The 23,823-nt window shown below is 39.4% G+C and overlaps 1 pseudogene; it reads left to right on the top strand.

The window, feature by feature from the left end:
- Positions 1-514: 514 nt before the first annotated feature.
- The window catches only part of LOC109464984, a 41,367-nt pseudogene continuing 18,058 nt past the window's right edge, over positions 515-23,823 (top strand).

Raw genomic sequence — 23,823 nt, 5'->3', positions numbered from 1 at the left:
CCTTCTCAAGTTATCGTGTCCGCAGACGGACGAAGACACACACATACACGAACGCCTGTGAAAACATAACCTTCTTGGCGAAGGTAATAAGAGAGAATGGTTTATTCAACAACAAAAAAACTTACTTTGCAGCACACGTGCTGAATTGCGGTTTCCTTACACAAAAATCTTAGGCTTATATGATATAAAGGGGGGGAGGAAAGACGTTGTTAGACATATTTGTCCTTATCTTGACACCCTGATAGATGCAGAGCATAGTAGAAGGATAGCTTTAGGTGACAGAAAAAAAAACATTTTATTCTTAGGGTGGATTACCCTGGTTATGACGTTTTTGTGTGTGCAAAAATAATATGTATTCTACTGATATCTATGGAACAATTTAAGTGTAAAGTAGCATCAACTGTTGTGTTTTTTAATACACCACAGTTGATGCTACTTTACACTTAAAACGATCATATTGGAGGGAATGAACGTATTTTGACCTCTCATGATAGGATTCCGGGAGTCTTATGTCATGGTGTCCCAGAAGGGAACAGTTCCATCCTGGTTTGTGGAGAAAAAGAGCGCTAGATATGGAGGGCCAACTTCCGTAGAAGCCTACATACGAACAGGTAAATAAAATCAAAATACATGTACAATGTACTAGTAAATTACCTTTTCTTGCATTCCAAAACATGATTTGGAATATTACATAGTGCAATGATCTGTATTCCAAAACGTTGTCCATTCAAAAATATGTTCTTGAATACCACTTGTCATAATGCAACATTCTTTGCATTTAATGGTGAAATCTGATCTGTTTTTCTTTACAAATACTATTTTATTGTACGCTCAGTGCTCGTGCATCGAAAAAAAATCCTGTGTTACACTAAAAAATGCTTTTATTTTTCATTTTATTTTTTTAGTGAAAATGCCAATCACAATGCATAGATTATGTAAATGTATTATGTGACTTACATATAGCTGAGTTAAGGACCAATTATTTTCCCCCAGGGTGTGTGTCGTGTACATGGCTGACGCGGAATTCGTCATGGGTTGTTCAGGCCGCCGGAGGGGCATCCAATGCCGCAAAAGCATTGGATGGAAACCCTACGTCATACTGGAACCCTAGCGGTTACAACAGGAACTACAGCAAGTGGGACATCGTACTAGACCTCACAGCGCCCCATACTCTGACCAGCATCGCGTTCATCAACTACGGAGACACCTACCACGATATTGTAGGTTTTACCTTGCAAACATCGCGTTCTGCAAGTCCCTACAACTGGGAAGACGTCATATCCTACAATGGCGGGCGAACTGGGACGACAGAGCGCCAGAAGTACGGCGGGTTCCAGGCAACAGCGCGGTATTGGAGGTTCGTGGTCACTCGGACTCCCCAGGGCTTTCAGCCATGGCTCAGAGAACTCAACTTCTACGGAATTTGGGGTAAGAGAAAATATCAACAATTCAATGGAAGGTACACAGATAAATAAATCGATAAATAGACCATTTTCCATAAGGATAAAGAACATAAAGAACAGTTTGCATTTATTTTTGCTGTGCATTTGTGTTTTAACTACTTTACAGTATTTTTGTAACGTATAATTAAATGTAATGCGATATTATACTATCGGCTCGGCCCTGAGGCGTCGCCAAAAACAGGTCTGGATTTTTATGCGTTTTTTTTCCAATCAGTACTCCCTCCAGAGGACTTAAAATGCAGGTCGGAGACTACAAACTCCTTTTCACTGCATTGGGAATACCCTTACGCCTACCTCTCGGGATACCATATTTGGTATCAGCACGAATCAAATGACGTGGAAGCAACAGAGTTGCTGACGTCATTGGAAGAAGACAGCAGAAGTGTCAACGTCACCATTTCTAGTTTGAAGAGCGGTTCCAAATACAACGTCACAGTTCGCAATGTCGTGTCCACCTCTGAAAGTGGTGAAGTCACAATCCAGTGCATAACTGGTAAGTTTTCAGACTATCCTAATCATTTGGCTGTGTTATGTCTTAAGTGCAAGACCTAAAGCTGGAATATACATATAAAGTAAATACAAAAGTGTATTGAACGTCCTAGCATTTCAATCATAGATACCATTCTTACTAAAATACTAGTGACAGATGCAGTAAACACAGGCCATGTGGACAAGTGCCTTGTACGGCTGTGCTTGTACAGTCCTAGCTTCAAATGTTGGCCCCTCTGGAATTTACCGTCCACATGGGTCATGAATATTAATCGCCCTCTGACCAATGGAGGCCGAATCTTCACGTGACCAGCAGTGCATGCCTTCAAATGTGTGTCTTTGCTCCACGTATCACTTGATTTTCAGAAGTACGATTCAGTGCAGGTTTGGACCTTAACCTGAAACATTGTGTTTCAGAAACGGACAACCCACAGTCCCTCACGTGCTCAAAACCAACCTATAATTCAATCGTCATCAGCTGGATGAAGCCAAGAGCGCCCCTTATCGGATACAGAGTAAACTACACCCTCTCAAATGACAGTCCATCCAACGTGATTTCAACAGACTTTGGTCCGGAAAATGAGGAACAAGTGCTCCAAGATGTCCTAGCTAACCGTGAATACAGCATAAAGCTTGTAGCTGTTGGGATGTATAAGGAAAGCTCGCCAGTTGAAATCACCTGCGCGACACGTGAGTATGATTACAGTTAAATTAAAGGTATTAAAGTCATCCAATCCCTGGGCAACAAACTGGATTTTAAAATTTCCTGTTCAATCTCTCAATAAAGTAATTGATAACTGTGAGGCAAAAATGCGATGTCGCTGACTGAAAACAGTTACTTATTTTGTATAGCAGGCTGGTCCTAGGTAATTATGGACAGTGCTCAAGATATCAAGAAACTCGTTTGCAAATATGAAACGATGACAAGTAATGACATTCAATGTCAATATCAGACAGAATATCTTTTCCACACTGAAATTGCGTTGGATGTCTTAAATGAATGCACATAATCTTCATTGTGTCATAAGACTTGGCAGATATAAGCCAGAATTTTATATGCAAGGGCTCTCTCTATATATTTTTTACATTGTGCGACTTTCCTTTGTCTACTAGTGACGCCCCCACCTGAGGACTTCAAGGTGACAGGCGTTACAGAAACGTCCATCACAGTTTCGTGGACGCAGAGGACCGACTCACTCGCTATTGGCCACAGGATGTGGATAGGGCGGAGTGATACAGCCGAGAGCCTGTTCACACAGCTGCATGTAGTGCCAACGGGTCAAACAGATCTGACATTTACTGACCTCACCCCTGCCACAGAGTACGTGATATCAGCCACAAGCATAAACAGCTACAACGAGGGACCAGCAGTGAATATTACTGTGGTAACAAGTAAGAAAATTATTGTTGTATATAGAATAATATAGAATTGCTACTGTGGATTAAATGCATGTACTAAAGTATATTGATTAATACTATACAATTCCTATAACCAACAAGGCTCTTTGACTATTGTTGTATATAGAATAATATAGAATTGCTACTGTGGATTAAATGCATGTATATTAATCAATACTATACCATTTCTACAACCCATAAGGCTCTTTGACTATGAGCAATTAGTCCCTATTTTTTATTAGACATTTCAGGATTTGTACTTGAACGAATAGTAGCGAACATAGGTGCTATAAAGGTATATAGGTTTCGTTTTAATGGGGAAAAACCTGTCAAATTGCCAGCTGAAGGTTCAAATCAAATCAGATAAAATTGAACTCAAATAAGGCCATTAGACCTTTTCCAAAATATATATTGATTTGAATGATGTAAGTGCAAGCATCCTAAGAACATTTCCGGTGTCTCCTGGAATTTGTTATTATTATAACAAGTCAACATTTTTTTTATTGTGCCCTTTTATACAGAAACGGATAGCCCAACATCATTGTATGTTGACCAGACGTCAATGAACTCTGTCACAATCTCATGGTCACCACCTGAAGCCGTCCTTACCGGATACAACATTACGTACACAGGAAATGGAAGACTGAGTACTTCCAAGACGGAGCCAGGGGATGTAGACAGCTGTAAACTATCTGCCCTGGTTCCTAGTACTCGGTATGACATCGACGTGGTGGCCGTTAGCAGGTTTGGGAGTAGCATCGCCGTCAGCATAAGTGTTATTACAGGTAAGTGAATGAGGCACATCGGGTTTGAATTAACCGTTTTCCCTTTCCCAGGATGCATAGCGCCACACGGGGGGGGGGGGTAAAGTCACATGGCACCAGGGGTTCGGAATTAATTATGTGTTCTTGTAGTGTAGTTACAATCGTTGATGACAGAATTTAAAATGATAAAGGCTACCTCCTAATAATATTTATATACTACAACATCAGATTCTGTTCATTTTTTTACCAATAGTTTTCGTTTTCTATTGACAGACGGTATATCATTACCAAAACCTGGGCTGGATAAAATACTTGGTAGCCTAAAAAGATTCCTTAGTAATTTCTTACAACATCTATATCCTTACTTTTGATTGAAGTCTGAAGAGGTTGGAGTTAAGGGCAGAATATCTAAATAAACGTCCTCGCACATCACTTTGGACTTTTCTTCTGTACTTTATTGTTCTATTTCTGGAAGTGAATGCTATAATAATCTTGCTCTCTCATATCTTAGACACAGATCCACCCTCAGATCTTCAAGTCACCAAGTTCTCTACAACATGGTTGTTCCTGGAATGGACATCACCCGTGGCTAACGTTCTAGCCTATGACCTGGATATTTCAGACGAATATGGCAGTACAAGAACATTGCTAAGGTAAAAAAAATATCTATATGCATGAAAATAACATGCTTAAAGTTGAAACTTTTGATCAAAAACAAATTCTGTCACCTACTAGTATTAATAGCTTTCGACAAGTCACTCCGGTCTTCCTCAGTAGACTGACCCAGTGAGACTTGTCACGTGGCTTCCTCGAAATGTGACGTCAACCCTGGGCCAAAGGTATCTGGTAGACGATGTCGGTCCCCTTCGAAGTTGAGTGAAGGGTGATGGGCCCTAATGCTAATAGCCTCTTTCACCCCTCTCTGAAAGTAGTTTTGTTCGGTGTCCAATATTCTTGACCCAGTATTGACGTCACACTTTAAAGGAAGCCACGTGACAAGTCTCACTGGGTCAGTCTACTGAGGAAGACCAGAGTGACTGGTCGAAAGCTCTATGTGGGAGAATTTATTTGTGTTGGATCAAACGTTTTAACTTTAAACAATGTAAGTACCAACACAGGTGGACTTTCATGATACAATTAGTCTATTAGAGCATATGTAATATAATGAGTTTCAAGTTTGAAAATGTTTGTTAATATTACTTTAAGTGTTTCCTTTTTTTAGAACTGTTCTAAAATGTATCTTGTATTTTGAATAGACTTTTCTCAGAGAATTGACAAATCCCTTTTGCTAATTGGTTGAAACCTTATTGAAACTGTTACAAGTTTGAATGTATAATTAATGACGTATTTTATTAATGACAACTTTTCTATGTTAGACTCGAGGGGCACACAACGTCCTATAACGTCACAGGTCTTGTACCAGAAACCACATACGTCATCAAAATGGGGGCCTTCAGCGAGTATGGTCGTAGTGTGGACGTCACGTATTCAAATAGAACAGGTATACCGTATACTGTATGTTTTGTTACAGATACAGTAGGAGCGGCGTTACATTGAAGCATCTAAATAGAATAATTTTAACGCAATACTTCGATAGGGTAGAACTGTACAGTGGGGGGTTTATAGGCGCTACCAACTGACCCGGCCGATGGGTCTAGACCTTTTAGCGGAGTGGTTAGATCGTCTGGTTATGAAGCACTGATGCCCGGGTGGTCGTGGGTTCGAACCCCGGCCCGGGACCAGAACTGTCTCCTCTTGTTTCTTACAGAACCTATTTAGAATCGAGCCAACTGTCTGACTTTTTATCTTATGCCCAATGCAATTGTTTACTGTAATCCGATGAAAATCTATATTACAATTTGCCCTACATTGATATATCATTGACTCTTTTACGATGAGAGCTAGTTTGTTTGTTTATTTAGATCTCCATTAGTATGCAAGTCAACTCCATACTTTTCTTCCTGGAGTCCACAGCATTAAATGAAATAACAATAATAATAATAATAATTGCTTTTAGCAATATTAATAAATAAAACATACAAATCATACTGAAATTATAACAAACTTGAAACAGAATCAATCAAAGAGAAAAAAAGGATATTGGAGATCAGAGGTCAAATAATAGAAATAATATGTATGAAATGAAAGTAATAATTGATGTACTTTCCAATAAATACAAAATTGAAGTACCAAAACAGTAACCAAATATTTGAACTGACATAAATAATAACAAAAATATGAATAACAAATCAATATACGCTCAAGAAAATGTGATTCCTTTCAAAAAAATGATTAAATAATGACTACAAAAGAAGAGATCTCACTCAATACTTTGTGGCTCGTGAACGTCGAACATAACTTAAATCAATACATACTTGCCCACAACAAAATCTTGTTACCACCACTGAGCAAGGGATGAGCCCTTGTCTGTGTGTTTCTACCCAGTGCCGCTTGTAAAACACTCGGATTGCCTCTGTTCATAAACTTAGGATCTATATCAACATTCGAGGTCAGCACTGACTCATCTACTGAAGCCTCCACAGCAGATAGGTTGAGAAGTACTATAACAACTTCTTATCCGTTATGGAAGAAGTCGACAACATCACAGGACCTTGAACGTACGTACAAATTAAATTTATTTGATTGTTGGTTTGTAATTTTCCCATACAATTTTTTATAACGATGTTATGGCGGTTAACTAGGATGTTTAGTCTTTCCTCTAATCTTTGTTATTACCATGTACATACTGTAAATGTTAGTACTTCATATATTTATGTAATATAATTTTAATGTTAAACCTACCTGGAATGTTAACTAAGAAAGTAAATTGTACAGCAAGTCACAATTTAGCCAATGGCTATGAGCTCTTGTTTATGTTTACAAATAAACCATTTGATTGATTGATTGATTGATTGATTTCTATTACACTGTACTGCCACTGTGAGATTGATGTATTGGACAGTTAGAAATAAAAATGAAAAAAAAAAAACTGTGGAAGTTTTACGTTAACAATTTTAGAAATATGCACTCTTTGTGTACACAAGTAGGCTGGACGAGGAAAGATATGTCGTATTTACCCTTCTTTTTACAAGATTCGAAATACATTATTCATCAACAACACTTTATTAATTTTTTTTCAAGGACAAACTAAAGACAAAGACATAAGACACTAATTCTAAAAACTTCCTTTTTCGCCAAAAAAAATTGGAGATACCAAACTGAATTATATCAAAACCGGGGTGCCTTTAGCTATGTTCATTTTCATTTTTTTGTAGCAACCACTACACAAGAAACAGTGCCCTTTAAACCTGCTGGGGCTGACGACGCAACAACAGGCACATGGACTTCAACAAACTACAGTAAGATAATCCATCTATGTTATCTACTTAGCCCTGTGATACATATGTATGTACCCACGTATGAAATTTGTCATTGTACGTGAGTCATAGTTGAGGCTTTATGAATTTTCTGTGTTACAGAAGTGAAACGGTTTAACTTGATATTCTTTACATGGAAGTAAGGCCATGTTGATTTGATTATATGGATGACATCCGCGCGCGCATGAATTTTCGGCCGTTTCCAAAAAAAAAGTTTTCAACCATACTGTAAATCGTACAAAACAGTTGCAAAATGAGCAAAAATATACCGTAAGTTACAAAAAAATAAGTAAAAACTATACCAATGTCGTAGAATGCCAAAATCAAACGAAAAAAGACGAAATTTTAAGGAAATGAACTTGAAGATTAGATTATTCGCCAAACCATATTCTGTCCCATTTGTTCTACCCTCATGATCACGTAGATTTCATAATGAAAACAACTTTTTTTTTTGCAAAACTTTATTTTATTCGCACGCGCGCATCAGTTTTGGGGCTCCCAGAGGATGTCATCCATATAATCAAATCAACATGGCCTAAGGTCAAGAAACTAACGACTATAGCCTCGGTCACAACCAGCCGTACGTACTTCTGCGTGCTGTCTACGTGCAAAAACGTGGGCACACGTAGGGCATCCGTGCGTGGTGAGTACCACCTCCGTACGGAATCCTACGGATTTGGGAGCACGCAGACACGCCGTAGAACTTTAAGTGCATGTAAAACTTTTTCTACGTGCGGTCTGCGGATTCACCACCCGTGCGTGCGAGTACGAGCGACGCGCGTGCCCCGCACGTGCCGTGCGGAAGAAGCACGTGTGTGTACGACCTCCTTACGATAAAGTTGCAATCGCACATAGATCGTACGTTGTAAGCACGTACAACTCACTTACCAGTTGCGCAACGAACGATGCACGCAACCGCTCACGGCCAGACGTGGCGTGCAGACCACACTCTTACACCTTGCGCAACCGTGCGAGTGACGTGCGAGCGACGTGCGTCGACGCCACTCCTTCCCTTCGTTTTCAGAAAAAAACGTAGCAGACGTAGCCTCCCAAAAAACGTACGGACAAAAAGCACGTGCGGCGGGTTGTGACCAAGGCTTATAATACACGAAATAGATATGTATATATAAATTATACAAATATATTGACCCTTCATATTTCTACTTAATTAGTAGCTACCTGTACTCTACTTTTTTCACAGTAACATCCAATGGAAAATCAACTGAAGCTCCCCTTAGCTCAAAGACACCTTTGTCGGGTAAGTATTAAATGAGCATTATGTAACATTTTTGCAAACAAAATCGAAATTTATATTAGATGATAGAAAAAATATTTGTATGATTGTAATTTACTTTCACTTTTTAGTATATTTGTGCAATTATTTCACATTTCTGACATTTATGGTTTGTGCTAAAACAGCCCAGACGAGGCGCATTCAGTTTGTGGTGCCACCACAATCTACCAGAATGTAAACAAACATGACTGACAGCTGTTTTAAGCGTACTCGTATTTTGATACCTACACTTTTGTGCTGTTAACAATAGATCTTTATATACCAGGTAGTGTGCAAGTTGTAATATGCCATCAACCTTTTTGTATTTTTTTGAATTGGATAATATCTGAATCTGAGTTTCAGACATGAAGAAATACACAACATCTCCCAAACGAACTACGGAAGATCCAGCTGAAAAGGTACAGCACCTTCAAAAGAACAAGCACTGCTTCTCGCGACAATATATATAAAAGATATAGGAGGCGCTTTTGCAGCAGGACACAAGGCCGCACAACACAGTATTTATGGGCGAACCCCGTAGTCAAAAGTAGTCCGGGCACAAAGTAGTGCTGCACAATACTAGAGAAGGGTGCAGAGATTGTTCTGTGCATGGCATTGAGATAGAACCTGTGGTAAATGTTAGAGGAAAACGTGAGTTTTGAGACTGTAAAATTTGAATTATGGTGCGTGTTCAGTCGGTGTAGATTTGCACTTGGATACTTGTCCCGCCTAGTACTGTGCGTCGGCTGCAGTTCCATGACCTCCGCAGTGGCGCTAATAAAAGAGGACATGAGAAGAGAACTAGCGGGCAAATCTAAGCTCATTTTCACATATTTTGTACACTATACCCTGAAATTGAACATATTAAAATTCTGAACCTTGCTTGTGCACCCTACTATGATTTTCAGTGAGTCGAAGTGAGTCATTTTGGGCCCTTAACTATAGAAATCCCCATAGGGCTAATACTGTGTTGTGCCGCCACAATCCCAAACGTGTCTGAGTTTGTACCCCTCCCCCCACCAATAGAAACTGCCTCCTACTCGAGGAGAGACCAGCGGTAGAGACATTAGATTTAGCTACAAACTGAACACTGTCACTGCCAGAACTGAACGATTTAAAAACAGTGCAATACCACATATCGTGCGATTACTGTATGAGAACTGAGATTGCTACTTATTTACTTTACTGTTCAAAGATCTTTTATCCTGCCTGTAACTTGTGTGTAAATCTGATATTTTAAATGAACGACCTTAACGTATCTCATATTAATAATTAATGACGTATAATGATTTTAATGTGTGCTAATTTTTTATTAATCAATCAATTATGTAATTGTCAGAGCAATTCAGGTCCCAATTCCATGGAACCTGCCATTCTGTACAAGTGACGAATGCATGACGAACAAGAGTTCCACGATCTCATACCTTCGCCAAATGATGTTAACCCTTGTGGTTGACAAATATAATTATACAATTTTAATCATTGATTTTGAAAATAAGAACCCCATTTGCATGGATTATATCAGTTGATCATATTCTCCGCCCAATGACAGCCTTATCTTAACAAAAATGCTATTATAGCACTTCCTAATAAATTATGCAAATGAGGCCATGATTTGAATAAATTATGTTTGTTGATGTTCACCTTCACTTAACTTCCAAATGTGGCAAGTATGAAATTCCCAGCAGTTACAACTATGAAATTATAAAAAATTGCCATATTATGCAAATTAGGTCCTCATTTACATAATCTATATCCTCAGATGTTTTTCTCGTTCTCACAAGTGATGTCACAAGTGTTTCATAGTTCTATTTTCGAACAAAGCAGATTTATAGAATTTCCTCATTAATTATGCAAATTAGCTCCTGATTTTTGCCATCTGATCATGTATTTCAATCTCCCAAACGCTTTATAGCTTCAGCAGCTTGTACAAGGCCTGGACCAAAGTTTGCCGGAAGTGATAGAACCAGATGACATTCTTGCAGTGACGTCCAGCATCAACGAAATTATCAAGCCTGATGATGCCACCGAGTCCGAAATACCACCGTCAGTTCTGGTAAGCTTAAACGCCTGTCACTAATTTGGCCTCCCCAAAACTAGCCGAACGCCCCGCAACCATGGTTAGGAGTAGGTCGGGGAAAACTTGGCTGGTGTTTGGCAAGGTCGGCTACTATACGCCAGCCGAATGTTTCAAAATGTTCGCGAGGGTCGGACATGGTTTGGCGGGTGTTTGACTGTAAGTCAGCTCCTTTAAAAACAAACTATGGACAATACTTGATAAATACGTGACGACGACTACTTAGTCAAACTGTACGAGTTCAATAGAATTGTATTGACAATGTAAATATAGTGCACAACGTAATTATAGTAAATGCATGACGTCTAGGCCAGATTTCATAGCCTGTTAACCCCAACGTAACGGTATACTAAAACACCTGTTATGTAATAGTATGTTAACCTGACATGTAAATATAGTACACAATGTAATTGTAGTAAACACACGACGACTAGGCCGGATCTCATAGCTTGTTAACGTTAGGCCGCAACATCTGTTATGTAATAGTAATACTATGTTTATCTGTAGTGTAACCGACACTGTTACCTGTTACCTGTTCCGAATTGTTTATGTTCTTGTTGTGAGGGCTAGTCCTTTATAATAGCCTCCGGCTAGTTGGGCAGTCCTGGCTATATACCTATGTCTTATTCAGCCTAATAAATCAAATCAAATCAAATCAAGTCAGCAGAACACGCGCAAACTGATACAGTATGTCAGTTTTCGGAATGTGTTCTTTGGTCAAATTTGAATCAAATTAAACTCAAATTTATTTCAATCCGTATAAAAAGAAGGCAGACAGGGTCTAAATCTGGCCGGACTGTTCCACTGGTCAGCTGGTCATAAAATGTGTGACTGGGGCTTTTAATAGGTAAAATTACTCATTACGACTAATAACTAAAACTCTACTTTTGTGTTCGTCCTAGTAATACATCATAACTGCCCACAAACTGAAATTAACGTCATCTACATTCTAAATTGGATCAGGGTTGATATATTTTCTGTCAGGCATAATACACATTAATTTTGTATGTTTTCTGGGCAGCAAACCACTGCAGGGATCATAAACAAGCTTGCTTCTGCCGCTAGAGGATCACAGGGAGTATCGGTAGAGAAAATGGAGACCATTGCCAATGGTGAGAATCTGTATCTGTATAGTCGGTGTAACCGCCCTTCGGCGTAACAAACCAGCTTCGCAGGCATGCGGCGCGGCGGCAACTGGCTATACCTCAAGTAAATCTCTTTTAAAGTCTCATTCTATCAGGTCTACTGTAATTTGACAAAAGTTGTCAGTTTTCTTTATTTCACTTTTCCCTACTCTTCTCAGCTCTTAACCATTTAATTCTACTACCCTATTTCATGTTAATATCATTAGGGTTGTAGTAGTATAATTTGAGTGTCTTTAGTTCATTTCTTATCTATTTATGTTTATTTATTTATTTATTTATGACGATTTACCACATTTGTGGAAGGATTGACATAACAGGTGACTATCACCTTTTCAAAGATGTCAAACCTGAGACCAGACTGTAATGTTTGAACCACTCACACCGGGAAGGTCCCCTACTCGATAAGTGTGGTGGGTTCTTTAACGTGCGTGAGGTGTGGCTCTCCCAAACACGGGACCTCCATTTAACGTCCTATCCGAGGGACGTCCCTAGCCGAAGCTAGGTACTCATTTTCACTTGAGTGAAGTGAGGAAAGTCGTGTAAAGTACCTTTCCCAATGGTACAACGTCGGGGCGCATGTTCGGACTTGTTCGGGTATAGCAGTTTGTTAAAGAAATGTAAACTCTTAGATCTATTCTGTACTGTTAGATAAATGTTAGCAATACCTAACTATATTATGTATATGTTGCCGTACGTTGTACCCACTACAATTATCGCGCAATACATACTTCTATTTCTTACTAACAAGAGTTCCACGATCTCATACCTTCGCCAAATGATGTTAACCCTTGCGGTTGGAGAATTATACAATTTTAATCATTCATTTTAAAAAATAAATGCCTCATTACCATGGATTACATCAGTTGATCATATTCTCCACCCAATGGCAGTCTTATCTTAACAAAAAGGCTATTATAGCACTTCCTCATTGATTATGCAAATGAGGTCATGATTTAAATAATTTATGTTTATTGTTGTTCGCCTTTACTTAACTTCCAAATGTGGCAAGTATGAAATTCCCAGCAGTTACAACTATGAAATTATGAAAAAAATCCTATTTATTATGCAAATTAGGTCTTCATTTACATAATCTATATCCTCAGATGTTTTTTTCGTTCTGAATTACATGTCACAAGTGTTTCATAGTCCTATTATCGAACAAAGCACATTTATAGAATGTCCTCATTAATTATGCAAATTAGCTCCTGATTTGCATAATTGTCATTTGATTATGTGAAGCATCACTTCAGCTACCTACATACCAAAAATCACGACAATCCGTTGACAGGTTCTTGAGTTATCATCCCTCGAAAAAATTCAACAAATGCTCCTGCAGTTCCAGACCAAGCTGCTAGGGGACCCAAAGTCATGTCACTTCTTTTCTATCCCAAGAGCTATCTGCCATCCAAAATTCGTGACCCTAGCATGTCCAGATCGCGAGATATCAAAACCGGAAATTCAGCTGCAGTACCAACAAAAGCCATCAGGGGGGCCAAAATCAAATCATTTCTATGTCTCATCAAGACCTACCCACCTATTAGGTTTCATGACAATATATACTAATCTTCTTGAGTTATGCTGTTCACAAACAAACAGACAGACAAATGGACAGACGGACAAACGCTACTGAAAACATAACCTTCTTGGCGAAGGTAATGAATACCCATTCGCTTGAAATATTAGCCACGTATATGAACTAATAATGTAGTTATTTCTATGGGATGAGTTGCCTTTATTTTCTTTTTTACAGCCTTGGTGCAGACGGCTTCAGCAGCCATCGATGTGTTACCTAAACAGGAAATGCAACCTCCAAGTGACTTAGAAACTCATCTTATCGACACAAGTTCCACTGATCTCTCCCCGAGGCAGCAGCTAAAGATGTTGAAGGAGAAGGAGAAGGAAAAGGAAGACACGGTAAGATTAAGATAGATTTGTAGCGTTATTTTTTTTATCACGGATATTACGGTTTTAAGGTTAGTAACACATACCGTCTTCGTATAACTACAGTAACCCTGTTCACACATAAATGTTCTTATTGTATATTGTCCAGTTATCAAGGTTTAGTCCTTTAACCCTATCTAGACCAGGCTTTTTAGGGCTTGGTGCCCCCCCCTCAGAACTCGCGAACGGTGTGTCGTATGACAACCAAATTTTCAGAGGATGGTGTACTAGTAATAATTTTTTATCATATCTATTTTCTTTCGTGGGAAGTGGGAAGTCCGAGAGGACATACGTGCGCGCCGGCGACATGCTGCCACTGCTGCCAAGCAGGCCCCAGGAAAAATGAATGGATTCTAACTTGTACTTTGGACATTTATTTTTGTATTATAATTATTTGATGACTCATGACTCTGTTACTAGTATTTAGGAATGGACCATTTATTTTTTGGTTTTGAGCAAGTCATAGTCTTATGAGACTGACTGACATATAGTTTCTTTCGTTATGACGTAATATGACGTCATTATGACGTCATTGATGTGATTTTATTGGACAAAACCGTCTAGATAGGTTATTCCCTGAAAACTAAATGGTATATATAATGTAACACAACTTTACCAAAAGTGTTTATAATGACGTTATGCATATTTAAGCTATCCGCCATCTTGGATCATCAATCTTGAATTTTCAAACATAGTTGTTTTTTTTCAGTATAAAGCCTAAAATACATTGTTAACATTACTAAAGACCTTCATATAAACCTTTTTTGAAAAAAAGAAATGGAAGTATTGATGAAATTTTAAGGAAAATAACCCGTATATACCTGTTTTAATGATATGGACCGCCATCTTGGATTTTGGCCAATGAAGTCATTAAATTAGCATAAATTATGTATTTTTAATGAAAAAATTTACCGTTCAGACGTTAATTTACCGTTTAGCCGTTCAGACGCTATGTGACGTCAAAGTTGGCGCGGGCACTTTTAGCCACCCCCCCCCCGGTCTAGATAGGGTTAAAATGCACCCAGCCAAGTTGGACAGTCAGGACTGCATCATTTTATACACCCTAGTAAATCAAGTCAAATCAAGTGTTTAGAATATGTCAACCTATTTATTCACTATATATTTATCAACTATTTATACACTATATATCTAAAAATTTTCATTCAAGCTTTAATGTTTGCATATCAAAATTTGGAATCCGATAAAAGTTTAATTCAGTCATATGTATACAAGTTATATTGCGTATGTCTATATTTTATTAAACGAGCTGCCCAGAATAGCAGCTTGGCTGCCTGGGTAGCAAATGTATTTTATTGGTCGTAATTTTGATTAGATAGATGAATAAGATATTTATTCACACAACAAAAACACAGTAACCTATTCTAAAGACGTTTCACAACCATACCTACAATCAAGGGGACACTAGTGAACTTACATACAAATATGTCAATTTCAGAGCAAGAAACGTGGATTTTTATTTAAAAAATGTCTCAATATTAAATCTAACATTCCAACATCTAATATTCCAACATTTAAGGAAATAACTTTTTTCCCTTTTTTGTGTTTTTATCTTATTAAGCAACGGAAAACCTCGCAATCTATAGTGGCATCTCTGGACCAGGTAGCCGATACACTGCTGGCGTTGCAGCCCGATAATGTAGAATACCAATCAAGCTTTCAAACAGAAACCGTCGCTGTGGATGTTGCACGATTGCCTTCCGACAAAGAGCTCCTCCTCGGCTCAGGAGATATTCTGGCAACTATTCCACCCACAACTGGCGCTAAGGCACACGATATGTGGGATGTCAAGGTACGAAAGACAGCTGCAATGCCTGCTGTCATTATATCCTAGCATGTTGTAAAGTCGTAGTCTCCAGGCAAATCTTTAAGCTTCGGTCACAACCCGCCGTACGTGCTTCTGCGTGCTGTCTACGAGCAAAAACGTGGGCAAACGTAGGGCATCCGTGCGTGGTGAGTACCATCTCCGTACGAAATCCTAAGGATTTGGGAGCACGCAGACACGCCGTAGAACTTTAAGTGCATGTAAAACTTTTTCTGCGTGCGGTCTACGGATTCACCACCCGTGAGTGCGAGTACAGGCGACGCGCGTGCCCCGAACGTGCCGTACGAAAGACGCACGTGTGAGTACGGCCTCCTTACGGTAAAGTTGCAATCGCACAGAGATCGTAGGTTGTAAGCACGTACAACTCACTTACCACTTGCGCAACGTACAATAAAATAATAATGCTCGCAACCGCTCACGGCCAGACGTGGCGTGCAGATCACACTCTTACACCTTGCGAAACCGTGCGATTGACGTGCGAGTGACGTGCGTCGATGCCACTCCTTCCCCACGGTTTCAGAAAAAAACGTAGCAGACGTAGCCTCCCAAAAAAAAACGTACGTCGGGTTGTGACCGAGGCTTTAGGTGGCCACAAGGACAGTATCAAATTGACTAGGCAGTAATCCATTGGCCAGACAGTATCCATTGGCCACTCAAGGGTGGAGATTAGTAAACTTGATAAAATGGAGAGATATGCATGTAATAGCACTAATTGTGTAACAGATATCAAAGCCCGTTAGTCTTTTTATCCCGGGATCATAGACTTGACATAGTTTATGATACTGACCAATACATTCCTGCATTGTTGGTTTTTACAGATGTCAGTTTTCAAGAAGAACCCATATTCATGGAGTGAATCGACCGGAGGACAAAACATCTCGTCATCGGTGATTTTTCTTACCATCGATTCGAAGAACTCTGAAACCCTGAACAAAAGCAAAGAAGTAAATCTGGTTATGCCATTTGAAGGGCACAAATGGCATAAGAGAGAGAGAAGACAGACACCAGAAGAAACGGCAGAAAGACCAAGAACAGGGGGAAAGAACGCCAACGGTACGACTATGGCGTACCACGCCTTCAATGTTTCAGCTGATAACGTCATCCCGGTTATCCGTATGAACTGGTGGGATGTAGAAGCGACATTTCACGTGTACATCTCGTACGGCTCTCCTCCGACTGCAGAAAAGTATGGCGAGAAAAGAGTTATTACGGAAGACAGCTACGAGGCCTGGCTTAGGGGGAAAAATTTTTCAGCGTCCTTCATTCCCAACACCACTGACCATGGCGGAGTTTTATATGTTGGAGTGCAGAAATTTGGTGCGTTTCCTTGAAATCTCAATTTTATTTAATTTTTTTTATTTTATTGAAATTGCAACAATACAATACACGCGGAACACAGGCAGCTGTTGCTGGTGTTGTGTCCCGCACATAGAAATGAATACTGGACAGACAATACTCATTTTCACTTGAGTCTAGTGGGGAAAATCGTGTAAAGTGCCTTTCCCATGGGCACAAGATCGGTGCCATGTCAGCACTCGAACCCGAGACCTCTTGATTCCGAGTCGCGCACGCTGCCATTGCGCCACACGACCCCACGACCCTAGTATATCTGAATACAACACTTTGTCCAGTTTGTCGCTTCGGTGATAACGTTTCTTTATCCAGTACATGCCTTTAGTCCTATAGAATGCATTTCACACTTTATACTGTGTCTTCTCGTAATAGTGTATGGCTTAGGGTCGGCATGTAGGGGCACATGTAGTTTAATTGTAGAATGGTAATTATCCAGTAGTCTCATTCTTTGCTTCATTAGCAGTATAATTATACAACACTTTGGTTATATTAAATACCAATAAATCAACTGTGATAATTTTTGTAAAGATTATGAAAACAAATGCGACTCGACTACATTGTACATAATCCCCCAGGACCGGAGAACTCGGCCCATGGTCGTCAACAGAAGCCTACCGTTCAGATCCTGAGCAAGAAAGACTACACCCTGTCGATGTCAGCTGTAGGCTGCTCGTCTTGGAATGACATTAAGAAACAATGGAGGCTGGAGGGCTGCAACGTAAGTCACTAGAGTTTAATGCAATAATTATCGCAATGCTATAATTGTTTGACGACCTACCTACCTAGTCTCTGAACCTGACCTGGTGGCCTGCGGACAAGATATATTCCTTTTTTTACGTTGCGGCCATGTTCATGCGAAACTACAAACAAAATAGCGTCCTCAAGATTGTTCACTTGGTGGTGACTGATTTGCATATTAATGAGCATTTAATTAGCATATTTGTGACTGGCTGAATACGGCACTAACATTGCGAGCACTCTGGTGCAAGATTCCGCAATGCTTGTAATGAATAGACTGAATTAGTCAGTTGCCAGCAAGCGGAAATAGTGGTCGTCATTACCTTTTATCAATAATAAGTATTTGGCTTGCCTCAGTAGATTGTGAATATGAATATGAATACGGAACTAGAAAGCATTATCAAAATTACAGAAAAATACATACATAAAACAACAAAACTTGATCAGGTTTGGAGAAAAATTATCTAAAAGAAAAACCAAAACCTACGTAGACCTGCATCAATTTTCACCATGTACCTTTGAACCCACGACAGGCTGACATAGATCTTGAGAATGGGGCCATAAGCTGCAAGTGCCACATGGACGAGTGGAAGGTCTCTGTGGGGACCATGACTCTTCCACTCCCCAACTCCATCAACTTTGCCAACGCGTTCAAGAAGTTCCTGCACCTGAGCGACAACTCCGTAGTGTTCTCCATCGTGGTGTCCGAGTTCATCCTGTACCACCTTCTCATGGTTTTCTTGTGTGTGGACTTCCACCGTGTATGGGTAAGCTTCAAGTCGATCTATTCTTTAACATCAGCATTAGCTGCTTGGGTTATCATGTTTATCTGAAAATATATTGTTTTGCTCAGCTTATCCTTCTTTTTCCGTTCCATACAAATAAAGTCAATGACCTGGCCCAGACGTCTGTCACTATGGCAACTTGTGCTGTTGCAAGATCCTGCGGTATTGGGTTATATCATGTACTAGCAGAGCAGAGTTGGAGAGCCTGCTCACCATACATAGTATGTGTTTCTTTTTGAGAAAGAATAAACAGTTAAAGTACTAGGTTAGGCTTGAACGGGTAAAGGTAAACATTATGCATTTGCTTTGTCAATTCATTTAGTTATATCATGAAGAATATTTGCATCAAAATGCCAAATTCTTTTTTTTTACTTTAAGTATTGGTTGTAACAGAACAAAAAAGACAATAAACAAAACATGTATGTCACATTGTACAAATAAAAAACAACAAGACAAAAAGTAATAATAGCTTATACATTATACAAAATAACGATAGTAAACAATTTTTTGCAAGTAAGACTCTTGAATCACACTAATATCGAGGCAAGTTACAAAAATTTAAATAATCAGGAACAAAACATCAAAAGTCAATATCAATTCTGGGAACTTTGATGAATTATGAAACCAGATTGATGTATCTAAATAAGTTTAATACATGTACTAAGTTGTTTTTGTTTCATACATCCTTATCAGATGACTATTCGTCGTCGTGTAGGCCATCGGATAAGCCCCATTACTAAAGACAGCGAGGGAGCGAAGAATCAATCGAATCCGCTCTGCAAAGTAAGTCTGGTCCCTCCTGACAGGATGCCTGCACGACATGTCTATCAACTCACGGTCACCACCGGGTCCATGTTCGGGGCAGGGACTACCTCACGGATCGGCTTCCAACTCTTCGGGTCAGAGGCCACATCTCCAGTCAAGATGCTGAACCCAGGAGGACAGGTCGGTGTTATATAGCTTCGTTCGTTCTCAGCATTCACAATTTTATCATAATTTTTTACTTTTTTTGGATACAAATAAGCTTCAGTTTACAATGTAAAGGGTACTTGTTTTTTTATCAAAATATATTTGTGCTAGAGTCTTGAATTAATTACTTTTTGTTGGATGTTTTTGTGGAAATTCTTTCAAATTAAAAAAAAAAAGATACACATGATAATCATGCTAACATATGAACAATGCATAGTATCTATCATTAATTTTATATGAATATCATGACAAGTCATGTCATGACATCTCATTTGTAATAAAAATACAATGTATGTATTGTGATGTATTTTGTATATATATATGAGTTATATATTACTATTATTATTATACTTATACTATATAGTTATATTTTATAAAAGTATATATTCAAAGTCAACAGCAGAAAAACATTGTAATATTGCAAAGTAATATAATACGAAATTATTTCGTTTATCGTTGGTAACTTACAGGCTTTAGTTCGTGGAAGTACTTTGCATTTTATCATGCCTGTGCGAGAGTCACTTGGAGAAGTGCTGTTGTTGCACATCTGGCATGATAACTCTGGGGAAGGCAACACGGCATCCTGGTTCCTCGGAAGTTTTGTCGTCAGAGATATAGAAACGGACGTGGTGTAAGACGCTAAAGACATAATACACAAACCGACCTCTTTATTCAAACTCTTCTGCCAGTGTGGTTTGTTGCTACACCAATACTCAAGTCCGTCTTTCATCCTAGATATTATCTTGGCATGTTGGTTGATGTAAGACGCGAAAAAAATACAGTCACCTATCCAAATGTTTATGCCAGTTTGGTTTCCGAAGTGCTACACAAAAAACAATCCTCAGGTCCGTCTTTTATCCTATCTTGGCATGTTGGATGGGTTGAATGTAATGTGTGACCTGTAAGATCATTGTACTGCTCGAAAGTTTACCATTAGTAGTAAATGCCAGTACATTAAGTTTTGCTGATATTTACTACCATTGGTCAAAACCTTTTGTGAATTGATAATGCTTGCATTGAAAACTAACAACTCCTCTTCCATTGTGAACAGCAACGCGAGTGAGCTTTACAGCATATTTGAGTTTTTGCTTCATCAATGAAGACCTGAATTGGCATGTTTGCTTTGTTTTATCAGCTACTTCTGTACTCCTATCACAGAAAAAGAACTTCTTTGTACATTTGTACTTAACCAATCGCCATGCTTACTTCCAGATCCTACTTCACCTGCAATGACTGGTTATCAACAGAAAAGGGGGACGGTGAAGTGCAGAAGGTGGTTCACGCAAGTACCGAAGAGGAGCTGACATCCTTTACCAATGTCTTCAATGAGGCCACCAGAGATGTGTTCTACGATAAACAGCTCTGGACGTCTGCCCTTGTAGCAGCACCGGGTAAAGCTTCGGTCCCAATTGTGCCGGTGCCCGTCAGGGATGTAGACCCGGCCGGCTTGTTGTGGTCACAATTAAAAGTTTCCTTCAGTGGCATTTTGTCACCCTTATTGGTCGGTCTCCGACAGTCACCTAGAAGGTACCCGACAGCTTCTCTGACGATGTCTTGTACTGACCCATGCACTTAATACAGAGTTAACGCTTTTGTTATGATCATCTGATCTGTGACGTCACACATTTTGACACGGTCTTACGAAGTACACGCCCTTATTGTGTGTATCTTGTCTGTGACGTATCAAAATTAGTCCCGGTGGACTGCCGGCAACCGGAGGAGTACCTCTCGGTGTTCTCACGATGAGGTCACGGCGTCTTTTTGTCAGCGGGGCCCGGGTAGAATTTAAGTCAGAATTAAATTCTTCCTGGGTCCCCACCGGGCCAAAAAATAGCAGCCCGGTCGCCGCGGGGTGTCCCACCGGGCCACGTAGTGGTCACGTCCGAAAGTGCCAAAAAAACAGCTCGGGGACTACCCGGCAGGGCCCCTTTCTCCAATCGGGACCAAAGCTTAAGCTGATTCGTTTGTCATTCTCAACCTAGGTGAAGCATGATTCTTTTTCGAGTAGCTACTGGTACAAAGCGGCTTCGCTACAGCTCGCATTTCAAGTTAGCCAGGCATATCCGGTCACTCTTCTCAAGAAGTGTGTTGGGATCTTTGACTGAAGAGGATTGACGCCATAAGCTCATGGGGCCACCTTTATCTCCCCATCCGAAATTACGATGCAACGTTTTACCAGACACGACTGCAAACTTCAGCTCAACAGAATATGAACCAGATGTTCAGAGTGTGCAAGCCAATATACCATGACTAAGCACCGTTAAGGAAAATAGATATGTTTAAGCATAATTAGTTACTATCATTGAAAATAATGAAATGAAAAATTTAAGGTAACAACAACAACGGTTGTGTGCGTGGTTGTTCAATCTAAACCTGAACACCAGTTCTTAAAAATAAATCAACAAAAACTGCTATTAAATGTACCTTACCTACACGTATTTCATGTGTGTCTTTGTGCGGAGTAGGTTCAATCTTCACCAAGGCCCGGCGTCTGTCCTGCTGCTTTACTCTACTGAACACCATGATGCTATCCAGCGCCATGTGGTACAAGGCAGAAAACACAACTGCCGACACCAGAGTGTTGAACCTGGGGTTTGTTCGCTTCACCATACAGGTAAATAAATGTTCTTCAATTAAGCGTACTTTTTACTTATTTGCATTTTGTAATTATTATTATATCATTTGCGTTTACATCTAGTTGTTCTTATAGAAGCCACCATCGTGAGAGAGCTATCCCTTGTTTTTCGTTCAAAATTAATTGTGAAATTACGTGTTTTACTCAAACTTTCATTACAAGACACACCGTTTCGGACCCTCTTGATTACAACATGTAGTTGCACTTCAGTCCTTAAGCTGGAATGTAATTGGGTTGTGGGGTTAGGACCAGCGCTTTTAGTTATATTCAGTTTGTCCCCAGTATGTGTGCTTTGTATTGTTTGCTTAAATTGTGTATATTTGTTATTTGTTACTTTCATGTAGTATTATTATCTTTGGTAATTAATTATGTTCAAAGGCGGCTCTTGTAGTTATCAAGTTTTATTATCATAAGTAAATCACCTTGTATTTTTTTCATGTGCTTTGATACAAAATAGCTTAATTGGTATCATTTTTTATGTTTGATGCTTTATTCACAAGACAAACTGGCGCTGCACTCAAGTTAAGCAACTTATTTTGCCAGCGCCACTTGAAAATAGATATACATGTATAAAAAAAATAAAAACATGTAAGACAAAAGTGCAAAAGTGCGCCAACGTCCCTAACTCCACCTATGGGATTATCATTTTGATCAGAAAAGGATAAGTGTCTACTATATCATTTCCACGGAGATATTCTCAGTCTAAAGAGCTAGAAGCGTTGGGTTTGCTGGATATACGTTTGTGTAAGTATTTGCATGAAAGTTCATCTGAGTTGGTAAATTACATTATGAAAAACTTTTCTCCAACTCAAAATTTGACTCACCAGAAATTTTCGACTGAATGACTCAGTCTTCCTCAGCTATCTGACCCAAATGCTGTGGACACGTGATTTTCCCCACGTGTGACGTCAGCAAAGGGTCAAAGGTTGTCTGAAGTCGATATCGCCCCCCTGCCCCGGTTGAGCGATATCACGTGTCCACAGCATTTGGGTCAGATAGCTGAGGAAGACTGAGTCATTCAGTCGAAAATTTCTGGTGAGTCAAATTTTGAGTTGGAGAACAGTTTAAGTTTTTCATATTGTGTAAGTATTATTTTTTTTTGGAATTGCAGTCAGCAGTAATTGAGGATGAGCGTAATTGGTATCATTATGAAGTAAGTTATACTGTTTTAAGTAACTTGATTTTCCAAACCTGGTTATGTGTTAACAGGAGCTGTACATCAGTCTCATGACTGTCCTGACCGTGCTGCCAGTCAATTTGTTACTGCTGCAGTTGTTCCGCATGGAGGCGCCACTGTCCGTTAACACTCTGGAGATGTCCATCCGCCCGTCCAAGCAAGGTATGGAAATAGAACACTGATAGTTGCGCAATACGGATCCTTTGCACACGTTAACAATTGTTCATGTCAGCCTTTTTGTACAACAGGTAATTATTGTTTCTGATTATTGAAAAATAAATGGTTCTGATAAAAAGAACTTTGCTATTCAGTCGTTTACCAACCTGAGAAATTATTTATGGAGGTAATTATTGTGTGTAATTTTATTTTCTTGTCATATAAAACAAGCCTATTGAA

Source organism: Branchiostoma belcheri, unplaced genomic scaffold (assembly GCF_001625305.1).
Source record: "Branchiostoma belcheri isolate BF01 breed outbred unplaced genomic scaffold, Haploidv18h27 scaffold145, whole genome shotgun sequence".
NCBI lineage: Eukaryota > Metazoa > Chordata > Leptocardii > Amphioxiformes > Branchiostomatidae > Branchiostoma > Branchiostoma belcheri.
The sequence above is the reverse complement of the archived record's forward strand: the minus strand, read 5'-3'. Positions and strand labels throughout refer to the sequence as shown.